This window comes from Diachasmimorpha longicaudata, chromosome 6, assembly GCF_034640455.1.
Source record: "Diachasmimorpha longicaudata isolate KC_UGA_2023 chromosome 6, iyDiaLong2, whole genome shotgun sequence".
Lineage (NCBI taxonomy): Eukaryota > Metazoa > Arthropoda > Insecta > Hymenoptera > Braconidae > Diachasmimorpha > Diachasmimorpha longicaudata.
In genome coordinates this window covers 1563096-1587352 of record NC_087230.1, presented here as the reverse complement: position 1 = coordinate 1587352, position 24257 = coordinate 1563096, and positions in this window count along the sequence as shown.

Below are 24257 nucleotides of genomic sequence, written 5' to 3'. Positions count from 1 at the left end.
ATCGCGAAAAACGAAAAAATCGACTTTAGAAAATTGCCGGACCCCTAGGAAAATCGGAAATCGTCTCACGAATCGAATGGCGCCAGCCACATTGTCCTAGCTATGATATTTCCAAAGATATGGGCGAAAAACGGTGTGTGGCCAAATCCGTGCCCGTTTTGCTCTAGGAGGCCCAGGAGCCGAGAAAATCGCGAAAAACGAAAAAATCGACTTCAGAAAATTCCCGGACCCCTAGAAAAATCGGGAATCGTCTCACGAATCCAATGGCGCCAGCCAAATTCTCCTAGCTATGATATTTCCAAAGATATGGACGAAAAACGGTCTGAGTCCAAATCCGGGCCCGTTTTGCTCTAGGAGGCCCAGGAGCCGAGAAAATCGCGGAAAACGAAAAAATCGACTTTAGAAAATTGCCGGACCCCTAGAAAAATCGGAAATCGTCTCACGAATCCAATGGCGCCAGCCAAATTCTCCTAGCTATGATATTTCCAAAGATATGGACGAAAAACGGTCTGAGTCCAAATCCGGGCCCGTTTTGCTCTAGGAGGCCCAGGAGCCGAGAAAATCGCGAAAAACGAAAAAATCGACTTTAGAAAATTGCCGGACCCCTAAGAAAATCGGAAATCGTCTCACGAATCGAATGGCGCCAGCCAAATTCTCCTAGCTATGATATTTCCAAAGATATGGACGAAAAACGGTCTGAGTCCAAATCCGTGCCCGTTTTGCTCTAGGAGGCCCAGGAGCCGAGAAAATCGCGAAAAACGAAAAAATCGACTACAGAAAATTCCCGGACCCCTAGAAAAATGGGGAATCGTCTCACGAATCCAATGGCGCCAGCCAAATTCTCCTAGCTATGATATTTCCAAAGATATGGACGAAAAACGGTCTGAGTCCAAATCCGGGCACGTTTTGCTCTAGGAGGCCCAGGAGCCGAGAAAATCGCGAAAAACGAAAAAATCGACTTTAGAAAATTCCCGGACCCCTAGGAAAATCGGAAATCGTCTCACGAATCGAATGGCGCCAGCCAAATTGTCCTAGCTATGATATTTCCAAAGATATGGGCGAAAAACGGTGTGTGGCCAAATCCGTGCCCGTTTTGCTCTAGGAGGCCCAGGAGCCGAGAAAAAGGCGAAAAACGAAAAAATCGACTGTGGACGATTCCCGGACCCCTAGAAAAATCGGAAATCGTCTCACGAATCCAATGGCGCCAGCCAAATTCTCCTAGCTATGATATTTCCAAAGATATGGACGAAAAACGGTGTGTGGCCAAATCCGTGCCCGTTTTGCTCTAGGAGGCCCAGGAGCCGAGAAAATCGCGAAAAACGAAAAAATCGACTTTAGAAAATTGCCGAACCCCTAAGAAAATCGGAAATCGTCTCACGAATCGAATGGCGCCAGCCAAATTGTCCTAGCTATAATATTTCCAAAGATATGGACGAAAAACGGTGTGTGGCCAAATCCGTGCCCGTTTTGCTCTAGGAGGCGCAGGAGCCGAGAAAAAGGCGAAAAACGAAAAAATCGACTTCAGAAAATTCCCGGACCCCTAGAAAAATCGGGAATCGTCTCACGAATCCAATGGCGCCAGCCAAATTCTCCTAGCTATGATATTTCCAAAGATATGGACGAAAAACGGTGTGTGGCCAAATCCGTGCCCGTTTTGCTCTAGGAGGCCCAGGAGCCGATAAAATCGCGAAAAACGAAAAAATCGACTTTAGAAAATTGCCGAACCCCTAAGAAAATCGGAAATCGTCTCACGAATCGAATGGCGCCAGCCAAAATTATCCTAGCTATGATATTTCCAAAGATATGGACGAAAAACGGTGTGTGGCCAAATCCGTGCCCGTTTTGCTCTAGGAGGCCCAGGAGCCGAGAAAATCGCGAAAAACGAAAAAATCGACTTTAGAAAATTGCCGAACCCCTAAGAAAATCGGAAATCGTCTCACGAATCGAATGGCGCCAGCCAAATTGTGCTAGCTATGATATTTCCAAAGATATGGACGAAAAACGGTGTGTGGCCAAATCCGTGCCCGTTTTGCTCTAGGAGGCGCAGGAGCCGAGAAAAAGGCGAAAAACGAAAAAATCGACTTCAGAAAATTCCCGGACCCCTAGAAAAATCGGAAATCGTCTCACCAATCGAATGGCGCCAGCCAAATTGTGCTAGCTATGATATTTCCAAAGATATGGACGAAAAACGGTCTGAGTCCAAATCCGTGCCCGTTTTGCTCGAGGAGGCCCAGGAGCCGAGAAAAAGGCGAAAAACGAAAAAATCGACTGTGGACAATTCCCGGACCCCTAGAAAAAGCGGAAATCGTCTCACAAATCCAATGGCGCCAGCCAAATTCTCCTAGCTATGATATTTCCAAAGATATGGACGAAAAACGGTCTGAGTCCAAATCCGTGCCCGTTTTGCTCTAGGAGGCCCAGGAGCCGAGAAAATCGCGAAAAACGAAAAAATCGACTTTAGAAAATTCCCGGACCCCTAGGAAAATCGGAAATCGTCTCACGAATCGAATAGCGCTAGCCAAATTGTCCTAGCTATGATATTTCCAAAGATATGGACGAAAAACGGTCTGAGTCCAAATCCGGGCACGTTTTGCTCGAGGAGGCCCAGGAGCCGAGAAAAAGGCGAAAAACGAAAAAATCGACTGTGGACAATTCCCGGACCCCTAGAAAAATCGGAAATCGTCTCACGAATCCAATGGCGCCAGCCAAATTCTCCTAGCTATGATATTTCCAAAGATATGGACGAAAAACGGTCTGAGTCCAAATCCGTGCCCGTTTTGCTCTAGGAGGCCCAGGAGCCGAGAAAATCGCGAAAAACGAAAAAATCGACTTTAGAAAATTCCCGGACCCCTAGGAAAATCGGAAATCGTCTCACGAATCGAATAGCGCTAGCCAAATTGTCCTAGCTATGATATTTCCAAAGATATGGACGAAAAACGTTCTGAGTCCAAATCCGGGCACGTTTTGCTCTAGGAGGCCCAGGAGCCGAGAAAATCGCGAAAAACGAAAAAATCGACTTTAGAAAATTCCCGGACCCCTAGGAAAATCGGAAATCGTCTCACGAATCGAATGGCGCCAGCCAAATTGTCCTAGCTATGATATTTCCAAAGATATGGGCGAAAAACGGTGTATGGCCAAATCCGTGCCCGTTTTGCTCTAGGAGGCCCAGGAGCCGAGAAAAAGGCGAAAAACGAAAAAATCGACTGTGGACGATTCCCGGACCCCTAGAAAAATCGGAAATCGTCTCACGAATCCAATGGCGCCAGCCAAATTCTCCTAGCTATGATATTTCCAAAGATATGGACGAAAAACGGTGTGTGGCCAAATCCGTGCCCGTTTTGCTCTAGGAGGCCCAGGAGCCGAGAAAATCGCGAAAAACGAAAAAATCGACTTTAGAAAATTGCCGAACCCCTAAGAAAATCGGAAATCGTCTCACGAATCGAATGGCGCCAGCCAAAATTATCCTAGCTATGATATTTCCAAAGATATGGACGAAAAACGGTCTGAGTCCAAATCCGTGCCCGTTTTGCTCGAGGAGGCCCAGGAGCCGAGAAAAAGGCGAAAAACGAAAAAATCGACTGTGGACAATTCCCGGACCCCTAGAAAAATCGGAAATCGTCTCACGAATCCAATGGCGCCAGCCAAATTCTCCTAGCTATGATATTTCCAAAGATATGGACGAAAAACGGTCTGAGTCCAAATCCGTGCCCGTTTTGCTCTAGGAGGCCCAGGAGCCGAGAAAATCGCGAAAAACGAAAAAATCGACTTTAGAAAATTCCCGGACCCCTAGGAAAATCGGAAATCGTCTCACGAATCGAATAGCGCTAGCCAAATTGTCCTAGCTATGATATTTCCAAAGATATGGACGAAAAACGGTCTGAGTCCAAATCCGGGCACGTTTTGCTCTAGGAGGCCCAGGAGCCGAGAAAATCGCGAAAAACGAAAAAATCGACTTTAGAAAATTCCCGGACCCCTCGGAAAATCGGAAATCGTCTCACGAATCGAATGGCGCCAGCCAAATTGTCCTAGCTATGATATTTCCAAAGATATGGGCGAAAAACGGTGTGTGGCCAAATCCGTGCCCGTTTTGCTCTAGGAGGCCCAGGAGCCGAGAAAAAGGCGAAAAACGAAAAAATCGACTGTGGACGATTCCCGGACCCCTAGAAAAATCGGAAATCGTCTCACGAATCCAATGGCGCCAGCCAAATTCTCCTAGCTATGATATTTCCAAAGATATGGACGAAAAACGGTGTGTGGCCAAATCCGTGCCCGTTTTGCTCTAGGAGGCCCAGGAGCCGAGAAAATCGCGAAAAACGAAAAAATCGACTTTAGAAAATTGCCGAACCCCTAAGAAAATCGGAAATCGTCTCACGAATCGAATGGCGCCAGCCAAATTGTCCTAGCTATAATATTTCCAAAGATATGGACGAAAAACGGTGTGTGGCCAAATCCGTGCCCGTTTTGCTCTAGGAGGCGCAGGAGCCGAGAAAAAGGCGAAAAACGAAAAAATCGACTTCAGAAAATTCCCGGACCCCTAGAAAAATCGGGAATCGTCTCACGAATCCAATGGCGCCAGCCAAATTCTCCTAGCTATGATATTTCCAAAGATATGGACGAAAAACGGTGTGTGGCCAAATCCGTGCCCGTTTTGCTCTAGGAGGCCCAGGAGCCGATAAAATCGCGAAAAACGAAAAAATCGACTTTAGAAAATTGCCGAACCCCTAAGAAAATCGGAAATCGTCTCACGAATCGAATGGCGCCAGCCAAAATTATCCTAGCTATGATATTTCCAAAGATATGGACGAAAAACGGTGTGTGGCCAAATCCGTGCCCGTTTTGCTCTAGGAGGCGCAGGAGCCGAGAAAAAGGCGAAAAACGAAAAAATCGACTTCAGAAAATTCCCGGACCCCTAGAAAAATCGGAAATCGTCTCACCAATCGAATGGCGCCAGCCAAATTGTGCTAGCTATGATATTTCCAAAGATATGGACGAAAAACGGTCTGAGTCCAAATCCGTGCCCGTTTTGCTCGAGGAGGCCCAGGAGCCGAGAAAAAGGCGAAAAACGAAAAAATCGACTGTGGACAATTCCCGGACCCCTAGAAAAAGCGGAAATCGTCTCACAAATCCAATGGCGCCAGCCAAATTCTCCTAGCTATGATATTTCCAAAGATATGGACGAAAAACGGTCTGAGTCCAAATCCGTGCCCGTTTTGCTCTAGGAGGCCCAGGAGCCGAGAAAATCGCGAAAAACGAAAAAATCGACTTTAGAAAATTCCCGGACCCCTAGGAAAATCGGAAATCGTCTCACGAATCGAATAGCGCTAGCCAAATTGTCCTAGCTATGATATTTCCAAAGATATGGACGAAAAACGGTCTGAGTCCAAATCCGGGCACGTTTTGCTCTAGGAGGCCCAGGAGCCGAGAAAAAGGCGAAAAACGAAAAAATCGACTTCAGAAAATTCCCGGACCCCTAGAAAAATCGGAAATCGTCTCACCAATCGAATGGCGCCAGCCAAATTGTGCTAGCTATGATATTTCCAAAGATATGGACGAAAAACGGTCTGAGTCCAAATCCGTGCCCGTTTTGCTCGAGGAGGCCCAGGAGCCGAGAAAAAGGCGAAAAACGAAAAAATCGACTGTGGACAATTCCCGGACCCCTAGAAAAATCGGAAATCGTCTCACGAATCCAATGGCGCCAGCCAAATTCTCCTAGCTATGATATTTCCAAAGATATGGACGACAAACGGTGTGTGGCCAAATCCGTGCCCGTTTTGCTCTAGGAGGCCCAGGAGCCGAGAAAATCGCGAAAAACGAAAAAATCGACTTTAGAAAATTGCCGAACCCCTAAGAAAATCGGAAATCGTCTCACGAATCGAATGGCGCCAGCCAAATTGTCCTAGCTATAATATTTCCAAAGATATGGACGAAAAACGGTGTGTGGCCAAATCCGTGCCCGTTTTGCTCTAGGAGGCGCAGGAGCCGAGAAAAAGGCGAAAAACGAAAAAATCGACTTCAGAAAATTCCCGGACCCCTAGAAAAATCGGGAATCGTCTCACGAATCCAATGGCGCCAGCCAAATTCTCCTAGCTATGATATTTCCAAAGATATGGACGAAAAACGGTGTGTGGCCAAATCCGTGCCCGTTTTGCTCTAGGAGGCCCAGGAGCCGATAAAATCGCGAAAAACGAAAAAATCGACTTTAGAAAATTGCCGAACCCCTAAGAAAATCGGAAATCGTCTCACGAATCGAATGGCGCCAGCCAAAATTATCCTAGCTATGATATTTCCAAAGATATGGGCGAAAAACGGTGTGTGGCCAAATCCGTGCCCGTTTTGCTCTAGGAGGCCCAGGAGCCGAGAAAAAGGCGAAAAACGAAAAAATCGACTGTGGACAATTCCCGGACCCCTAGAAAAATCGGAAATCGTCTCACCAATCGAATGGCGCCAGCCAAATTGTGCTAGCTATGATATTTCCAAAGATATGGACGAAAAACGGTCTGAGTCCAAATCCGTGCCCGTTTTGCTCGAGGAGGCCCAGGAGCCGAGAAAAAGGCGAAAAACGAAAAAATCGACTGTGGACAATTCCCGGACCCCTAGAAAAATCGGAAATCGTCTCACGAATCCAATGGCGCCAGCCAAATTCTCCTAGCTATGATATTTCCAAAGATATGGACGAAAAACGGTCTGAGTCCAAATCCGGGCCCGTTTTGCTCTAGGAGGCCCAGGAGCCGAGAAAATCGCGGAAAACGAAAAAATCGACTTTAGAAAATTGACGGACCCCTAAGAAAATCGGAAATCGTCTCACGAATCGAATGGCGCCAGCCAAATTGTCCTAGCTATAATATTTCCAAAGATATGGACGAAAAACGGTGTGTGGCTAAATCCGTGCCCGTTTTGCTCTAGGAGGCCCAGGAGCCGAGAAAATCGCGAAAAACGAAAAAATCGACTTTAGAAAATTGCCGGACCCCTAAGAAAATCGGAAATCGTCTCACGAATCGAATGGCGCCAGCCAAATTGTCCTAGCTATAATATTTCCAAAGATATGGACGAAAAACGGTGTGTGGCCAAATCCGTGCCCGTTTTGCTCTAGGAGGCCCAGGAGCCGAGAAAAAGGCGAAAAACGAAAAAATCGACTGTGGACAATTCCCGAACCCCTAGAAAAATCGGAAATCGTCTCACGAATCCAATGGCGTCAGCCAAATTCTCCTAGCTATGATATTTCCAAAGATATGGACGAAAAACGGTCTGAGTTCAAATCCGGGCCCGTTTTGCTCTAGGAGGCCCAGGAGCCGAGAAAATCGCGAAAAACGAAAAAATCGACTTTAGAAAATTCGCGGACCCCTAGGAAAATCGGAAATCGTCTCACCAATCGAATGGCGCCAGCCAAATTGTGCTAGCTATGATATTTCCAAAGATATGGACGAAAAACGGTCTGAGTCCAAATCCGTGCCCGTTTTGCTCGAGGAGGCCCAGGAGCCGAGAAAAAGGCGAAAAACGAAAAAATCGACTGTGGACAATTCCCGGACCCCTAGAAAAATCGGAAATCGTCTCACGAATCCAATGGCGCCAGCCAAATTCTCCTAGCTATGATATTTCCAAAGATATGGACGAAAAACGGTCTGAGTCCAAATCCGTGCCCGTTTTGCTCTAGGAGGCCCAGGAGCCGAGAAAATCGCGAAAAACGAAAAAATCGACCTTAGAAAATTCCCGGACCCCTAGGAAAATCGGAAATCGTCTCACGAATCGAATGGCGCCAGCCAAATTCTCCTAGCTATGATATTTCCAAAGATATGGACGAAAAACGGTGTGTGGCCAAATCCGTGCCCGTTTTGCTCTAGGAGGCCCAGGAGCCGAGAAAATCGCGAAAAACGAAAAAATCGACTTTAGAAAATTGCCGAACCCCTAAGAAAATCGGAAATCGTCTCACGAATCGAATGGCGCCAGCCAAATTGTCCTAGCTATAATATTTCCAAAGATATGGACGAAAAACGGTGTGTGGCCAAATCCGTGCCCGTTTTGCTCTAGGAGGCGCAGGAGCCGAGAAAAAGGCGAAAAACGAAAAAATCGACTTCAGAAAATTCCCGGACCCCTAGAAAAATCGGGAATCGTCTCACGAATCCAATGGCGCCAGCCAAATTCTCCTAGCTATGATATTTCCAAAGATATGGACGAAAAACGGTGTGTGGCCAAATCCGTGCCCGTTTTGCTCTAGGTGGCCCAGGAGCCGATAAAATCGCGAAAAACGAAAAAATCGACTTTAGAAAATTGCCGAACCCCTAAGAAAATCGGAAATCGTCTCACGAATCGAATGGCGCCAGCCAAAATTATCCTAGCTATGATATTTCCAAAGATATGGACGAAAAACGGTGTGTGGCCAAATCCGTGCCCGTTTTGCTCTAGGAGGCGCAGGAGCCGAGAAAAAGGCGAAAAACGAAAAAATCGACTTCAGAAAATTCCCGGACCCCTAGAAAAATCGGAAATCGTCTCACCAATCGAATGGCGCCAGCCAAATTGTGCTAGCTATGATATTTCCAAAGATATGGACGAAAAACGGTCTGAGTCCAAATCCGTGCCCGTTTTGCTCGAGGAGGCCCAGGAGCCGAGAAAAAGGCGAAAAACGAAAAAATCGACTGTGGACAATTCCCGGACCCCTAGAAAAAGCGGAAATCGTCTCACAAATCCGATGGCGCCAGCCAAATTCTCCTAGCTATGATATTTCCAAAGATATGGACGAAAAACGGTCTGAGTCCAAATCCGTGCCCGTTTTGCTCTAGGAGGCCCAGGAGCCGAGAAAATCGCGAAAAACGAAAAAATCGACTTTAGAAAATTCCCGGACCCCTAGGAAAATCGGAAATCGTCTCACGAATCGAATAGCGCTAGCCAAATTGTCCTAGCTATGATATTTCCAAAGATATGGACGAAAAACGGTCTGAGTCCAAATCCGGGCACGTTTTGCTCTAGGAGGCCCAGGAGCCGAGAAAAAGGCGAAAAACGAAAAAATCGACTTCAGAAAATTCCCGGACCCCTAGAAAAATCGGAAATCGTCTCACCAATCGAATGGCGCCAGCCAAATTGTGCTAGCTATGATATTTCCAAAGATATGGACGAAAAACGGTCTGAGTCCAAATCCGTGCCCGTTTTGCTCGAGGAGGCCCAGGAGCCGAGAAAAAGGCGAAAAACGAAAAATCGACTGTGGACAATTCCCGGACCCCTAGAAAAATCGGAAATCGTCTCACGAATCCAATGGCGCCAGCCAAATTCTCCTAGCTATGATATTTCCAAAGATATGGACGACAAACGGTGTGTGGCCAAATCCGTGCCCGTTTTGCTCTAGGAGGCCCAGGAGCCGAGAAAATCGCGAAAAACGAAAAAATCGACTTTAGAAAATTGCCGAACCCCTAAGAAAATCGGAAATCGTCTCACGAATCGAATGGCGCCAGCCAAATTGTCCTAGCTATAATATTTCCAAAGATATGGACGAAAAACGGTGTGTGGCCAAATCCGTGCCCGTTTTGCTCTAGGAGGCGCAGGAGCCGAGAAAAAGGCGAAAAACGAAAAAATCGACTTCAGAAAATTCCCGGACCCCTAGAAAAATCGGGAATCGTCTCACGAATCCAATGGCGCCAGCCAAATTCTCCTAGCTATGATATTTCCAAAGATATGGACGAAAAACGGTGTGTGGCCAAATCCGTGCCCGTTTTGCTCTAGGAGGCCCAGGAGCCGATAAAATCGCGAAAAACGAAAAAATCGACTTTAGAAAATTGCCGAACCCCTAAGAAAATCGGAAATCGTCTCACGAATCGAATGGCGCCAGCCAAAATTATCCTAGCTATGATATTTCCAAAGATATGGGCGAAAAACGGTGTGTGGCCAAATCCGTGCCCGTTTTGCTCTAGGAGGCCCAGGAGCCGAGAAAAAGGCGAAAAACGAAAAAATCGACTGTGGACAATTCCCGGACCCCTAGAAAAATCGGAAATCGTCTCACCAATCGAATGGCGCCAGCCAAATTGTGCTAGCTATGATATTTCCAAAGATATGGACGAAAAACGGTCTGAGTCCAAATCCGTGCCCGTTTTGCTCGAGGAGGCCCAGGAGCCGAGAAAAAGGCGAAAAACGAAAAAATCGACTGTGGACAATTCCCGGACCCCTAGAAAAATCGGAAATCGTCTCACGAATCCAATGGCGCCAGCCAAATTCTCCTAGCTATGATATTTCCAAAGATATGGACGAAAAACGGTCTGAGTCCAAATCCGGGCCCGTTTTGCTCTAGGAGGCCCAGGAGCCGAGAAAATCGCGGAAAACGAAAAAATCGACTTTAGAAAATTGACGGACCCCTAAGAAAATCGGAAATCGTCTCACGAATCGAATGGCGCCAGCCAAATTGTCCTAGCTATAATATTTCCAAAGATATGGACGAAAAACGGTGTGTGGCTAAATCCGTGCCCGTTTTGCTCTAGGAGGCCCCGGAGCCGAGAAAATCGCGAAAAACGAAAAAATCGACTTTAGAAAATTGCCGGACCCCTAAGAAAATCGGAAATCGTCTCACGAATCGAATGGCGCCAGCCAAATTCTCCTAGCTATGATATTTCCAAAGATATGGACGAAAAACGGTCTGAGCTCAAATCCGGGCCCGTTTTGCTCTAGGAGGCCCAGGAGCCGAGAAAATCGCGAAAAACGAAAAAATCGACTTTAGAAAATTCGCGGACCCCTTGGAAAATCGGAAATCGTCTCACCAATCGAATGGCGCCAGCCAAATTGTGCTAGCTATGATATTTCCAAAGATATGGACGAAAAACGGTCTGAGTCCAAATCCGTGCCCGTTTTGCTCGAGGAGGCCCAGGAGCCGAGAAAAAGGCGAAAAACGAAAAAATCGACTGTGGACAATTCCCGGACCCCTAGAAAAATCGGAAATCGTCTCACGAATCCAATGGCGCCAGCCAAATTCTCCTAGCTATGATATTTCCAAAGATATGGACGAAAAACGGTCTGAGTCCAAATCCGGGCACGTTTTGCTCTAGGAGGCCCAGGAGCCGAGAAAATCGCGAAAAACGAAAAAATCGACTTTAGAAAATTCCCGGACCCCTAGCAAAATCGGAAATCGTCTCACGAATCCAATGGCGCCAGCCAAATTCTCCTAGCTATGATATTTCCAAAGATATGGACGAAAAACGGTCTGAGTCCAAATCCGGGCCCGTTTTGCTCTAGGAGGCCCAGGAGCCGAAAAAATCGCGAAAAACGAAAAAATCGACTTTAGAAAATTCCCGGACCCCTAGGAAAATCGGAAATCGTCTCACGAATCGAATGGCGCCAGCCAAAATTATCCTAGCTATGATATTTCCAAAGATATGGGCGAAAAACGGTGTGTGGCCAAATCCGTGCCCGTTTTGCTCTAGGAGGCCCAGGAGCCGAGAAAAAGGCGAAAAACGAAAAAATCGACTGTGGACAATTCCCGGACCCCTAGAAAAATCGGAAATCGTCTCACCAATCGAATGGCGCCAGCCAAATTGTGCTAGCTATGATATTTCCAAAGATATGGACGAAAAACGGTCTGAGTCCAAATCCGTGCCCGTTTTGCTCGAGGAGGCCCAGGAGCCGAGAAAAAGGCGAAAAACGAAAAAATCGACAGTGGACAATTCCCGGACCCCTAGAAAAATCGGAAATCGTCTCACGAATCCAATGGCGCCAGCCAAATTCTCCTAGCTATGATATTTCCAAAGATATGGACGAAAAACGGTCTGAGTCCAAATCCGTGCCCGTTTTGCTCGAGGAGGCCCAGGAGCCGAGAAAAAGGCGAAAAACGAAAAAATCGACTGTGGACAATTCCCGGACCCCTAGAAAAATCGGAAATCGTCTCACGAATCCAATGGCGCCAGCCAAATTCTCCTAGCTATGATATTTCCAAAGATATGGACGAAAAACGGTCTGAGTCCAAATCCGTGCCCGTTTTGCTCTAGGAGGCCCAGGAGCCGAGAAAAAGGCGAAAAACGAAAAAATCGACTTTAGAAAATTGCCGGACCCCTAGGAAAATCGGAAATCGTCTCACGAATCGAATGGCGCCAGCCAAATTGTCCTAGCTATGATATTTCCAAAGATATGGGCGAAAAACGGTGTGTGGCCAAATCCGTGCCCGTTTTGCTCTAGGAGGCCCAGGAGCCGAGAAAAAGGCGAAAAACGAAAAAATCGATTGTGGACAATTCCCGGACCCCTAGAAAAATCGGAAATCGTTTCACGAATCCAATGGCGCCAGCCAAATTCTCCTAGCTATGATATTTCCAAAGATATGGACGAAAAACGGTCTGAGTCCAAATCCGGTACCGTTTTTCTCTAGGAGGCCCAGGAGCCGAGAAAATCGCGAAAAACGAAAAAATCGACTTTAGAAAATTGCCGGACCCCTAGGAAAATCGGAAATCGTCTCACGAATCGAATGGCGCCAGCCAAATTGTACTAGCTATGATATTTCCAAAGATATGGGCGAAAAACGGTGTGTGGCCAAATCCGTGCCCGTTTTGCTCTAGGAGGCCCAGGAGCCGAGAAAATCGCGAAAAACGAAAAAATCGACTTCAGAAAATTCCCGGACCCCTAGAAAAATCGGGAATCGTCTCACGAATCCAATGGCGCCAGCCAAATTCTCCTAGCTATGATATTTCCAAAGATATGGACGAAAAACGGTCTGAGTCCAAATCCGGGCCCGTTTTGCTCTAGGAGGCCCAGGAGCCGAGAAAATCGCGGAAAACGAAAAAATCGACTTTAGAAAATTGCCGGACCCCTAAGAAAATCGGAAATCGTCTCACGAATCGAATGGCGCCAGCCAAATTGTCCTAGCTATAATATTTCCAAAGATATGGACGAAAAACGGTGTGTGGCCAAATCCGTGCCCGTTTTGCTCTAGGAGGCCCAGGAGCCGAGAAAAAGGCGAAAAACGAAAAATTCGACTGTGGACAATTCCCGGACCCCTAGAAAAATCGGCAATCGTCTCACGAATCCAATGGCGCCAGCCAAATTCTCCTAGCTATGATATTTCCAAAGATACGGACGAAAAACGGTCTGAGTCCAAATCCGGGCCCGTTTTGCTCTAGGAGGCCCAGGAGCCGAGAAAATCGCGAAAAACGAAAAAATCGACTTTAGAAAATTCCCGGACCCCTAGGAAAATCGGAAATCGTCTCACGAATCGAATGGCGCCAGCCAAATTCTCCTAGTTATGATATTTCCAAAGATATGGGCGAAAAACGATGTGTGGTCAAATCCGTGCCCGTTTTGCTCTAGGAGGCCCAGGAGCCGAGAAAATCGCGAAAAACGAAAAAATCGACTACAGAAAATTCCCGGACCCCTAGAAAAATCGGGAATCGTCTCATGAATCCAATGGCGCCAGCCAAATTCTCCTAGCTATGATATTTCCAAAGATATGGACGAAAAACGGTCTGAGTCCAAATCCGGGCCCGTTTTGCTCTAGGAGGCCCAGGAGCCGAGAAAATCGCGAAAAACGAAAAAATCGACTTTAGATACTTGCCGGACCCCTAAGAAAATCGGAAATCGTCTCACGAATCGAATGGCGCCAGCCAAATTGTCCTAGCTCTAATATTTCCAAAGATATGGACGAAAAACGGTGTGTGGCCAAATCCGTGCCCGTTTTGCTCTAGGAGGCCCAGGAGCCGAGAAAAAGGCGAAAAACGAAAAAATCGACTGTGGACAATTCCCGGACCCCTAGAAAAATCGGAAATCGTCTCACGAATCCAATGGCGCCAGGCAAATTCTCCTAGCTATGATATTTCCAAAGATATGGACGAAAAACGGTCTGAGTCCAAATCCGGGCCCGTTTTGCTCTAGGAGGCCCAGGAGCCGAGAAAATCGCGAAACACGAAAAAATCGACTTTAGAAAATTGCCGGACCCCTAGGAAAATCGGAAATCGTCTCACGAATCCAATGGCGCCAGCCAAATTCTCCTAGCTATGATATTTCCAAAGATATGGACAAAAAACGTTCTGAGTCCAGATCCGGGCCCGTTTTGCTCTAGGAGGCCCAGGAGCCGAGAAAATCGCGAAAAACGAAAAAATCGACTTTAGAAAATCGCCGGACCCCTAGGAAAATCGGAAATCGTCTCACGAATCGAATGGCGCCAGCCAAATTGTCCTAGCTATGATATTTCCAAAGATATGGGCGAAAAACGGTCTGAGTCCAAATCCGGGCCCGTTTTTCTCTAGGAGGCCCAGGAGCCGAGAAAATCGCGAAAAACGAAAAAATCGACTTTAGAAAATTGCCGGACCCCTAGGAAAATCGGAAATCGTCTCACGAATCGAATGGCGCCAGCCAAATTGTCCTAGCTATGATATTTCCAAAGATATGGACGAAAAACGGTCTGAGTCCAAATCCGGGCACGTTTTGCTCTAGGAGGCCCAGGAGCCGAGAAAATCGCGAAAAACGAAAAAATCGACTTTAGAAAATTCCCGGACCCCTAGCAAAATCGGAAATCGTCTCACGAATCCAATGGCGCCAGCCAAATTCTCCTAGCTATGATATTTCCAAAGATATAGACGAAAAACGGTCTGAGTCCAAATCCGGGCCCGTTTTGCTCTAGGAGGCCCAGGAGCCGAGAAAATCGCGAAAAACGAAAAAATCGACTTTAGAAAATTCCCGGACCCCTAGGAAAATCGGAAATCGTCTCACGAATCGAATGGCGCCAGCCAAATTCTCCTAGCTATGATATTTCCAAAGATATGGACGAAAAACGGTCTGAGTCCAAATCCGGGCCCGTTTTGCTCTAGGAGGCCCAGGAGCCGAGAAAATCGCGAAAAACGAAAAAATCGACTTTAGAAAATCGCCGGACCCCTAGGAAAATCGGAAATCGTCTCACGAATCGAATGGCGCCAGCCAAATTGTCCTAGCTATGATATTTCCAAAGATATGGGCGAAAAACGGTCTGAGTCCAAATCCGGGCCCGTTTTGCTCTAGGAGGCCCAGGAGCCGAGAAAATCGCGAAAAACGAAAAAATCGACTTTAGAAAATCGCCGGACCCCTAGGAAAATCGGAAATCGTCTCACGAATCGAATGGCGCCAGCCAAATTGTCCTAGCTATGATATTTCCAAAGATATGGGCGAAAAACGGTCTGAGTCCAAATCCGGGCCCGTTTTTCTCTAGGAGGCCCAGGAGCCGAGAAAATCGCGAAAAACGAAAAAATCGACTTTAGAAAATTGCCGGACCCCTAGGAAAATCGGAAATCGTCTCACGAATCGAATGGCGCCAGCCAAATTGTCCTAGCTATGATATTTCCAAAGATATGGACGAAAAACGGTCTGAGTCCAAATCCGGGCACGTTTTGCTCTAGGAGGCCCAGGAGCCGAGAAAATCGCGAAAAACGAAAAAATCGACTTTAGAAAATTGCCGGACGCCTAGGAAAATCGGAAATCGTCTCACGAATCGAATGGCGCCAGCCAAATTGTCCTAGCTATGATTTTTCCAAAGATATGGGCGAAAAACGGTGTGTGGTCAAATCCGTGCCCGTTTTGCTCTAGGAGGCCCAGGAGCCGAGAAAATCGCGAAAAACGAAAAAATCGACTACAGAAAATTCCCGGACCCCTAGAAAAATCGGGAATCGTCTCATGAATCCAATGGCGCCAGCCAAATTCTCCTAGCTATGATATTTCCAAAGATATGGACGAAAAACGGTCTGAGTCCAAATCCGGGCCCGTTTTGCTCTAGGAGGCCCAGGAGCCGAGAAAATCGCGAAAAACGAAAAAATCGACTTTAGAAACTTGCCGGACCCCTAAGAAAATCGGAAATCGTCTCACGAATCGAATGGCGCCAGCCAAATTGTCCTAGCTCTAATATTTCCAAAGATATGGACGAAAAACGGTGTGTGGCCAAATCCGTGCCCGTTTTGCTCTAGGAGGCCCAGGAGCCGAGAAAAAGGCGAAAAAAGAAAAAATCGACTGTGGACAATTCCCGGACCCCTAGAAAAATCGGAAATCGTCTCACGAATCCAATGGCGCCAGGCAAATTCTCCTAGCTATGATATTTCCAAAGATATGGACGAAAAACGGTCTGAGTCCAAATCCGGGCCCGTTTTGCTCTAGGAGGCCCAGGAGCCGAGAAAATCGCGAAAAACGAAAAAATCGACTTTAGAAAATTGCCGGACCCCTAGGAAAATCGGAAATCGTCTCACGAATCGAATGGCGCCAGCCAAATTGTCCTAGCTATGATATTTCCAAAGATATGGGCGAAAAACGGTGTGTGGCCAAATCCGTGCCCGTTTTGCTCTAGGAGGCCCAGGAGCCGAGAAAAAGGCGTAAAACGAAAAAATCGACTGTGGACAATTCCCGGACCTCTAGAAAAATCGGAAATCGTCTCACGAATCCAATGGCGCCAGCCAAATTCTCCTAGCTATGATATTTCCAAAGATATGGACAAAAAACGTTCTGAGTCCAGATCCGGGCCCGTTTTGCTCTAGGAGTCCCAGGAGCCGAGAAAATCGCGAAAAACGAAAAAATCGACTTTAGAAAATTGCCGGACCCCTAGGAAAATCGGAAATCGTCTCACGAATCGAATGGCGCCAGCCAAATTGTCCTAGCTATGATATTTCCAAAGATATGGGCGAAAAACGGTGTGTGGCCAAATCCGTGCCCGTTTTGCTCTAGGAGGCCCAGGAGCCGAGAAAATCGCGAAAAACGAAAAAATCGACTTCAGAAAATTCCCGGACCCCTAGAAAAATCGGGAATCGTCTCACGAATCCAATGGCGCCAGCCAAATTCTCCTAGTTATGATATTTCCAAAGATATGGACGAAAAACGGTCTGAGTCCAAATCCGGGCCCGTTTTGCTCTAGGAGGCCCAGGAGCCGAGAAAATCGCGGAAAACGAAAAAATCGACTTTAGAAAATTGCCGGACCCCTAAGAAAATCGGAAATCGTCTCACGAATCGAATGGCGCCAGCCAAATTGTCCTAGCTATAATATTTCCAAAGATATGGACGAAAAACGGTGTGTGGCCAAATCCGTGCCCGTTTTGCTCTAGGAGGCCCAGGAGCCGAGAAAAAGGCGAAAAACGAAAAATTCGACTGTGGACAATTCCCGGACCCCTAGAAAAATCGGCAATCGTCTCACGAATCCAATGGCGCCAGCCAAATTCTCCTAGCTATGATATTTCCAAAGATACGGACGAAAAACGGTCTGAGTCCAAATCCGGGCCCGTTTTGCTCTAGGAGGCCCAGGAGCCGAGAAAATCGCGAAAAACGAAAAAATCGACTTTAGAAAATTCCCGGACCCCTAGCAAAATCGGAAATCGTCTCACGAATCCAATGGCGCCAGCCAAATTCTCCTAGCTATGATATTTCCAAAGATATGGACGAAAAACGGTCTGAGTCCAAATCCGGGCCCGTTTTGCTCTAGGAGGCCCAGGAGCCGAGAAAATCGCGAAAAACGAAAAAATCGACTTTAGAAAATTCCCGGACCCCTAGGAAAATCGGAAATCGTCTCACGAATCGAATGGCGCCAGCCAAATTGTCCTAGCTATGATATTTCCAAAGATATGGGCGAAAAACGATGTGTGGTCAAATCCGTGCCCGTTTTGCTCTAGGAGGCCCAGGAGCCGAGAAAATCGCGAAAAACGAAAAAATCGACTACAGAAAATTCCCGGACCCCTAGAAAAATCGGGAATCGTCTCATGAATCCAATGGCGCCAGCCAAATTCTCCTAGCTATGATATTTCCAAAGATATGGACGAAAAACGGTCTGAGTCCAAATCCGGGCCCGTTTTGCTCTAGGAGGCCCAGGAGCCGAGAAAATCGCGAAAAACGAAAAAATCGACTTTAGAAACTTGCCGGACCCCTAAGAAAATCGGAAATCGTCTCACGAATCGAATGGCGCCAGCCAAATTGTCCTAGCTCTAATATTTCCAAAGATATGGACGAAAAACGGTGTGTGGCCAAATCCGTGCCCGTTTTGCTCTAGGAGGCCCAGGAGCCGAGAAAAAGGCGAAAAACGAAAAAATCGACTGTGGACAATTCCCGGACCCCTAGAAAAATCGGAAATCGTCTCACGAATCCAATGGCGCCAGGCAAATTCTCCTAGCTATGATATTTCCAAAGATATGGACGAAAAACGGTCTGAGTCCAAATCCGGGCCCGTTTTGCTCTAGGAGGCCCAGGAGCCGAGAAAATCGCGAAACACGAAAAAATCGACTTTAGAAAATTGCCGGACCCCTAGGAAAATCGGAAATCGTCTCACGAATCGAATGGCGCCAGCCAAATTGTCCTAGCTATGATATTTCCAAAGATATGGGCGAAAAACGGTGTGTGGCCAAATCCGTGCCCGTTTTGCTCTAGGAGGCCCAGGAGCCGAGAAAAAGGCGTAAAACGAAAAAATCGACTGTGGACAATTCCCGGACCCCTAGAAAAATCGGAAATCGTCTCACGAATCCAATGGCGCCAGCCAAATTCTCCTAGCTATGATATTTCCAAAGATATGGACAAAAAACGTTCTGAGTCCAGATCCGGGCCCGTTTTGCTCTAGGAGGCCCAGGAGCCGAGAAAATCGCGAAAAACGAAAAAATCGACTTTAGAAAATCGCCGGACCCCTAGGAAAATCGGAAATCGTCTCACGAATCGAATGGCGCCAGCCAAATTGTCCTAGCTATGATATCTCCAAAGATATGGACGAAAAACGGTGTGTGGCCAAATCCGTGCCCGTTTTGCTCTAGGAGGCCCAGGAGCCGAGAAAATCGCGAAAAACGAAAAAATCGACTTTAGAAAATTGCCGAACCCCTAAGAAAATCGGAAATCGTCTCACGAATCGAATGGCGCCAGCCAAATTGTCCTAGCTATAATATTTCCAACGATATGGACGAAAAACGGTGTGTGGCCAAATCCGTGCCCGTTTTGCTCTAGGAGGCGCAGGAGCCGAGAAAAAGGCGAAAAACGAAAAAATCGACTTCAGAAAATTCCCGGACCCCTAGAAAAATCGGGAATCGTCTCACGAATCCAATGGCGCCAGCCAAATTCTCCTAGCTATGATATTTCCAAAGATATGGACGAAAAACGGTGTGTGGCCAAATCCGTGCCCGTTTTGCTCTAGGAGGCCCAGGAGCCGATAAAATCGCGGAAAACGAAAAAATCGACTTTAGAAAATTGCCGAACCCCTAAGAAAATCGGAAATCGTCTCACGAATCGAATGGCGCCAGCCAAAATTATCCTAGCTATGATATTTCCAAAGATATGGACGAAAAACGGTGTGTGGCCAAATCCGTGCCCGTTTTGCTCTAGGAGGCCCAGGAGCCGAGAAAATCGCGAAAAACGAAAAAATCGACTTCAGAAAATTCCCGGACCCCTAGAAAAATCGGAAATCGTCTCACCAATCGAATGGCGCCAGCCAAATTGTGCTAGCTATGATATTTCCAAAGATATGGACGAAAAACGGTCTGAGTCCAAATCCGTGCCCGTTTTGCTCGAGGAGGCCCAGGAGCCGAGAAAAAGGCGAAAAACGAAAAAATCGACTGTGGACAATTCCCGGACCCCTAGAAAAAGCGGAAATCGTCTCACGAATCCAATGGCGCCAGCCAAATTCTCCTAGCTATGATATTTCCAAAGATATGGACGAAAAACGGTCTGAGTCCAAATCCGTGCCCGTTTTGCTCTAGGAGGCCCAGGAGCCGAGAAAATCGCGAAAAACGAAAAAATCGACTTTAGAAAATTCCCGGACCCCTAGGAAAATCGGAAATCGTCTCACGAATCGAATAGCGCTAGCCAAATTGTCCTAGCTATGATATTTCCAAAGATATGGACGAAAAACGGTCTGAGTCCAAATCCGGGCACGTTTTGCTCTAGGAGGCCCAGGAGCCGAGAAAATCGCGAAAAACGAAAAAATCGACTTTAGAAAATTCCCGGACCCCTAGGAAAATCGGAAATCGTCTCACGAATCGAATGGCGCCAGCCAAATTGTCCTAGCTCTGATATTTCCAAAGATATGGGCGAAAAACGGTGTGTGGCCAAATCCGTGCCCGTTTTGCTCTAGGAGGCCCAGGAGCCGAGAAAAAGGCGAAAAACGAAAAAATCGACTGTGGACAATTCCCGGACCCCTAGAAAAATCGGAAATCGTCTCACGAATCCAATGGCGCCAGCCAAATTCTCCTAGCTATGATATTTCCAAAGATATGGACGAAAAACGGTGTGTGGCCAAATCCGTGCCCGTTTTGCTCTAGGAGGCCCAGGAGCCGAGAAAATCGCGAAAAACGAAAAAATCGACTTTAGAAAATTGCCGAACCCCTAAGAAAATCGGAAATCGTCTCACGAATCGAATGGCGCCAGCCAAATTGTCCTAGCTATAATATTTCCAAAGATATGGACGAAAAACGGTGTGTGGCCAAGTCCGTGCCCGTTTTGCTCTAGGAGGCGCAGGAGCCGAGAAAAAGGCGAAAAACGAAAAAATCGACTTCAGAAAATTCCCGGACCCCTAGAAAAATCGGGAATCGTCTCACGAATCCAATGGCGCCAGCCAAATTCTCCTAGCTATGATATTTCCAAAGATATGGACGAAAAACGGTGTGTGGCCAAATCCGTGCCCGTTTTGCTCTAGGAGGCCCAGGAGCCGATAAAATCGCGAAAAACGAAAAAATCGACTTTAGAAAATTGCCGAACCCCTAAGAAAATCGGAAATCGTCTCACGAATCGAATGGCGCCAGCCAAAATTATCCTAGCTATGATATTTCCAAAGATATGGGCGAAAAACGGTGTGTGGCCAAATCCGTGCCCGTTTTGCTCTAGGAGGCCCAGGAGCCGAGAAAAAGGCGAAAAACGAAAAAATCGACTGTGGACAATTCCCGGACCCCTAGAAAAATCGGAAATCGTCTCACCAATCGAATGGCGCCAGCCAAATTGTGCTAGCTATGATATTTCCAAAGATATGGACGAAAAACGGTCTGAGTCCAAATCCGTGCCCGTTTTGCTCGAGGAGGCCCAGGAGCCGAGAAAAAGGCGAAAAACGAAAAAATCGACTGTGGACAATTCCCGGACCCCTAGAAAAATCGGAAATCGTCTCACGAATCCAATGGCGCCAGCCAAATTCTCCTAGCTATGATATTTCCAAAGATATGGACGAAAAACGGTCTGAGTCCAAATCCGGGCCCGTTTTGCTCTAGGAGGCCCAGGAGCCGAGAAAATCGCGGAAAACGAAAAAATCGACTTTAGAAAATTGACGGACCCCTAAGAAAATCGGAAATCGTCTCACGAATCGAATGGCGCCAGCCAAATTGTCCTAGCTATAATATTTCCAAAGATATGGACGAAAAACGGTGTGTGGCTAAATCCGTGCCCGTTTTGCTCTAGGAGGCCCAGGAGCCGAGAAAAAGGCGAAAAACGAAAATATCGACTGTGGACAATTCCCGGACCCCTAGAAAAATCGGAAATCGTCTCACGAATCCAATGGCGCCAGCCAAATTCTCCTAGCTATGATATTTCCAAAGATATGGACGAAAAACGGTCTGAGTCCAAATCCGGGCCCGTTTTGCTCTAGGAGGCCCAGGAGCCGAGAAAATCGCGAAAAACGAAAAAATCGACTTTAGAAAATTGCCGGACCCCTAGGAAAATCGGAAATCGTCTCACGAATCGCATGGCGCCAGCCAAATTGTCCTAGCTATGATATTTCCAAAGATATGGGCGAAAAACGGTGTGTGGCCAAATCCGTGCCCGTTTTGCTCTAGGAGGCCCAGGAGCCGAGAAAATCGCGAAAAACGAAAAAATCGACTTCAGAAAATTCCCGGACCCCTAGAAAAATCGGGAATCGTCTCACGAATCCAATGGCGCCAGCCAAATTCTCCTAGCTATGATATTTCCAAAGATATGGACGAAAAACGGTCTGAGTCCAAATCCGGGCCCGTTTTGCTCTAGGAGGCCCAGGAGCCGAGAAAATCGCGGAAAACGAAAAAATCGACTTTAGAAAATTGCCGGACCCCTAAGAAAATCGGAAATCGTCTCACGAATCGAATGGCGCCAGCCAAATTGTCCTAGCTATAATATTTCCAAAGATATGGACGAAAAACGGTGTGTGGCCAAATCCGTGCCCGTTTTGCTCTAGGAGGCCCAGGAGCCGAGAAAAAGGCGAAAAACGAAAAAATCGACTGTGGACAATTCCCGGACCCCTAGAAAAATCGGAAATCGTCTCACGAATCCAATGGCGCCAGCCAAATTCTCCTAGCTATGATATTTCCAAAGATATGGACGAAAAACGGTCTGAGTCCAAATCCGGGCCCGTTTTGCTCTAGGAGGCCCAGGAGCCGAGAAAATCGCGAAAAACGAAAAAATCGACTTTAGAAAATTCGCGGACCCCTAGGAAAATCGGAAATCGTCTCACCAATCGAATGGCGCCAGCCAAATTGTGCTAGCTATGATATTTCCAAAGATATGGACGAAAAACGGTCTGAGTCCAAATCCGTGCCCGTTTTGCTCGAGGAGGCCCAGGAGCCGAGAAAAAGGCGAAAAACGAAAAAATCGACTGTGGACAATTCCCGGACCCCTAGAAAAATCGGAAATCGTCTCACGAATCCAATGGCGCCAGCCAAATTCTCCTAGCTATGATATTTCCAAAGATATGGACGAAAAACGGTCTGAGTCCAAATCCGGGCACGTTTTGCTCTAGGAGGCCCAGGAGCCGAGAAAATCGCGAAAAACGAAAAAATCGACTTTAGAAAATTCCCGGACCCCTAGGAAAATCGGAAATCGTCTCACGAATCGAATGGCGCCAGCCAAATTGTCCTAGCTATGATATTTCCAAAGATATGGGCGAAAAACGGTGTGTGGCCAAATCCGTGCCCGTTTTGCTCTAGGAGGCCCAGGAGCCGAGAAAAAGGCGAAAAACGAAAAAATCGACTGTGGACGATTCCCGGACCCCTAGAAAAATCGGAAATCGTCTCACGAATCCAATGGCGCCAGCCAAATTCTCCTAGCTATGATATTTCCAAAGATATGGACGAAAAACGGTGTGTGGCCAAATCCGTGCCCGTTTTGCTCTAGGAGGCCCAGGAGCCGAGAAAATCGCGAAAAACGAAAAAATCGACTTTAGAAAATTGCCGAACCCCTAAGAAAATCGGAAATCGTCTCACGAATCGAATGGCGCCAGCCAAATTGTCCTAGCTATAATATTTCCAACGATATGGACGAAAAACGGTGTGTGGCCAAATCCGTGCCCGTTTTGCTCTAGGAGGCGCAGGAGCCGAGAAAAAGGCGAAAAACGAAAAAATCGACTTCAGAAAATTCCCGGACCCCTAGAAAAATCGGGAATCGTCTCACGAATCCAATGGCGCCAGCCAAATTCTCCTAGCTATGATATTTCCAAAGATATGGACGAAAAACGGTGTGTGGCCAAATCCGTGCCCGTTTTGCTCTAGGAGGCCCAGGAGCCGATAAAATCGCGAAAAACGAAAAAATCGACTTTAGAAAATTGCCGAACCCCTAAGAAAATCGGAAATCGTCTCACGAATCGAATGGCGCCAGCCAAAATTATCCTAGCTATGATATTTCCAAAGATATGGACGAAAAACGGTGTGTGGCCAAATCCGTGCCCGTTTTGCTCTAGGAGGCCCAGGAGCCGAGAAAATCGCGAAAAACGAAAAAATCGACTTCAGAAAATTCCCGGACCCCTAGAAAAATCGGAAATCGTCTCACCAATCGAATGGCGCCAGCCAAATTGTGCTAGCTATGATATTTCCAAAGATATGGACGAAAAACGGTCTGAGTCCAAATCCGTGCCCGTTTTGCTCGAGGAGGCCCAGGAGCCGAGAAAAAGGCGAAAAACGAAAAAATCGACTGTGGACAATTCCCGGACCCCTAGAAAAAGCGGAAATCGTCTCACGAATCCAATGGCGCCAGCCAAATTCTCCTAGCTATGATATTTCCAAAGATATGGACGAAAAACGGTCTGAGTCCAAATCCGTGCCCGTTTTGCTCTAGGAGGCCCAGGAGCCGAGAAAATCGCGAAAAACGAAAAAATCGACTTTAGAAAATTCCCGGACCCCTAGGAAAATCGGAAATCGTCTCACGAATCGAATAGCGCTAGCCAAATTGTCCTAGCTATGATATTTCCAAAGATATGGACGAAAAACGGTCTGAGTCCAAATCCGGGCACGTTTTGCTCTAGGAGGCCCAGGAGCCGAGAAAATCGCGAAAAACGAAAAAATCGACTTTAGAAAATTCCCGGACCCCTAGGAAAATCGGAAATCGTCTCACGAATCGAATGGCGCCAGCCAAATTGTCCTAGCTATGATATTTCCAAAGATATGGGC